This window comes from Carassius auratus, chromosome 10 (genome assembly GCF_003368295.1).
Source record: "Carassius auratus strain Wakin chromosome 10, ASM336829v1, whole genome shotgun sequence".
Lineage (NCBI taxonomy): Eukaryota > Metazoa > Chordata > Actinopteri > Cypriniformes > Cyprinidae > Carassius > Carassius auratus.
In genome coordinates this window covers 18,202,377-18,205,333 of record NC_039252.1, presented here as the reverse complement: position 1 = coordinate 18,205,333, position 2,957 = coordinate 18,202,377, and the positions used below count along the sequence as shown (strand labels likewise).

Here is a 2,957-nt window from a genome sequence, read left to right as displayed (position 1 = left end):
TGTCTTAGCATATTTTGCTAACAACAGAGAAGCATGACGATTTAGCCGATTTTTTTAACTCAATGTATACAATCAGACATTAATGAGGTATATTTTCGTAGAAAATTTGTAATCTAATATTTTTCTAAATGTGGAAAACTACCCGTTTCGGTAATGATAATCAATTTGTCATGTACACATTCTGACAAGATAATTTTTTACTTTTAAATAGAAAGATATGAAGAGATAAGCCTACATTGTTGGTATTTTGAAGGTTCTGCCACATGTGTTGCTTCATTTAAAATCAAGATTTATATAAAAAAAAAAAAGAAAAATAGTGTGTGTTAATGGCCCTCGAAAAATGTTGCGGAGGATCATCAACATCATTGGATCATTGCGGAGAACATCAGTCATGGACACTTTATTTTTCCACTATTGTATAATTATTATTATACATGAATATTCAGTCATTTCATATAATTTTAATTCTAATCTGTTTAAATTACAACACAACATAAATTAAGACACAGCTGGACACATTGCGGTAATGAGAATTTCAGCAGAAAATGCAAAACATTTCTATGTTGAAATTACTCTTTGTGAGAACAGTATTGTCTTTATTATGTTTTTATTTATTACTAAATTGCATGTATAATATTTAAAATAATTAATGCAATTGCGTTTCAACATTTTCGTGAGAAATTCACTTCCTAAAAATCAACTCTTCCTTACAGACACTGGAAACCAGCCACAAGATTCAACAACATCAGCAACCAGATGTGGAATCTCAGATGAGACTATTGTGGCCCTTGGTCGCTGGTCATCTTGAGTCTACCACACCTACATCTGCAACAATTTCAAGTTCTCGGTCAAGCCCAATCTTACCTCAGCTCTTCTCAACTTGGGGGGCATTTTGTCTGGCCTGAATATACAAACAAGTTTCTCTGGGCCATCAATTCCAGATGCCCAGAGCAACCTGACCATCATGTCCCCTTTACCTTTTCATCCTCTTCCAACTCATTCCTAACATTCTGGTCAATAAACTTATATTTTATACATATTTGGTTGTGATGTATTTCTGAAAATCTTTTTCTGTTGTGTCACAGTAAATAAACACTGTATAAAAACTGATGGAAGCCATCACAGGAGCATGCTTCTTTAACTTTATTATACTTCTTTCCAGGGGTACTACATTAACATGAGAAGTGCAGGTAATACAAAGTTTTATAACTTTCAGCAGGATGCAGTTAAATGCTCATGGGAAAGATGAGTTTTATGCTCTTTTTGAATATAGTCAGGGATTTGGCTGTTGGGGATGGGATTGGAGAGATCATGCCACCAGCAGGGGACAGTGAATGAATATGAGTTGAAATGAGTCGTAGTAGTAGTATGAGTAGTAGTAGTAGTCATGCTGCTGTGTTCGGTTTTAGTTTGTAGGAGTTTGAGTGCACATATTTGTTTTTAAATTTCAGGGAAGAAAAAGGTTTATTAGACATTAATTATATTATATCGATGATTATTTTATTTGTAATTCCTTCATCTGAGTACGTGAATACTTTTCAAAAGCTGAAATTTTTGGTGACTGATCTCAGGGGGTGTATAGGTAAAAACATAAAATAAAACAAATAAATCCCCACTGTAAATCATTAATGACAATCAGTCAAAATGTCCATCAGAGAGGATGCTGGCTGAAAAATTCTAAGAGTTAGAATGTTTTTAACTGATATTTTAAACCATTGGTAAAATAAAGCATAGACAATAGGATTGAGACCTGAGTTTATATAGATGGTCCATGTTAGAAATGTCAGTGTAGTGAAGGAGACTGTTTTTGTTAGAGAACAGATGAAGAACGGAATCCAGCAAAGAAGATAAGCTGTCACAATGATTCCTAATGTCAGAGCAGCTTTGCTCTCAGATTTCCTCCTCACTGAAATGTCTATTACACATTTTACACCATTCATTTGAGAGTTAATAACTTTGACTTGCCTTTGCACAACATAAAATATCCTCAAATATGCAGTGATGATCACAGTACAAGGAAATAAAAGAGAAACTATTAAATCAATAAATCTCCAAGCAGGTGTAATCAAAACAATACATTGGCCATAACAGAGTGTTGTGTCTGACATATTAAAATATCCGTTACTTATTACAAACCAAACAATGTACACTGAACAGCAAAACCAGCAGAGACAGATGCTTATTAAGGTTTTAGTTGTAGTCATTTTCTGTGGATATAGTAAAGGGTGACACACAGCCATATAGCGATCCACAGCAATTAATACCAAATTACTAAGAGATATAATAAGGAGCAACCTAACGATGATCACATACAGTCCACAATAAGTGTCTCCAAAGTACCAGCATGTCTCAATTTGCTTGATTCCCTCTATGGGTATCACAAAAAGTCCAACAAGCATGTCGGCCACAGCCAGAGAAAGAATGATCAGGTTTGTTGGAGTGTGAAGCTTCTTGAAGTGAGAGATGGAGATGATCACCAGCAGGTTCAGAAACACAGTCCAGACTGACATCAATAATACAAACATATAGATGATATCATGTTCCAAACTGGAGCGTTTTCCCTTGATGCATGATGAGTTGATGGCAGGAAAGCAGTACTGAGCCTCATGACCCTCTGTCTCATTAGCCATGAGTGAGTCTCCTCCTGTTAGGAGTTCGTTCTGCTCTCCTTACTGTGCTTTCATTTATAGTGTCTAGGTCACACTGACCAACCCATGAACACACACTCTGATGCTTAATAATTATGTTATAATAAAAATCACCTATTTCCATGTCTAGGCTATTCGTCATGTAGTAAAAAAAAAAAAACAAACAAACAAACAAAAAAAAACCTAAGTAAAGTCAAACAGAGTTGTGGGACCACAAACAGTTAATTTGTCAATTGTAACATGACGTTACAAAGTAGTCTGACCGCTTTTGTGAATAAATCATTATGTAATATTAGTTTTGATCTGAAT

At 34.9% G+C, this 2,957-nt stretch overlaps 1 pseudogene; it reads right to left on the bottom strand.

The window, feature by feature from the left end:
* Positions 1-1,625: 1,625 nt before the first annotated feature.
* On the bottom strand, positions 1,626-2,684 carry LOC113110366 (trace amine-associated receptor 13c-like; annotated as a pseudogene).
* Between the last annotated feature and the right edge of the window lie 273 nt (positions 2,685-2,957).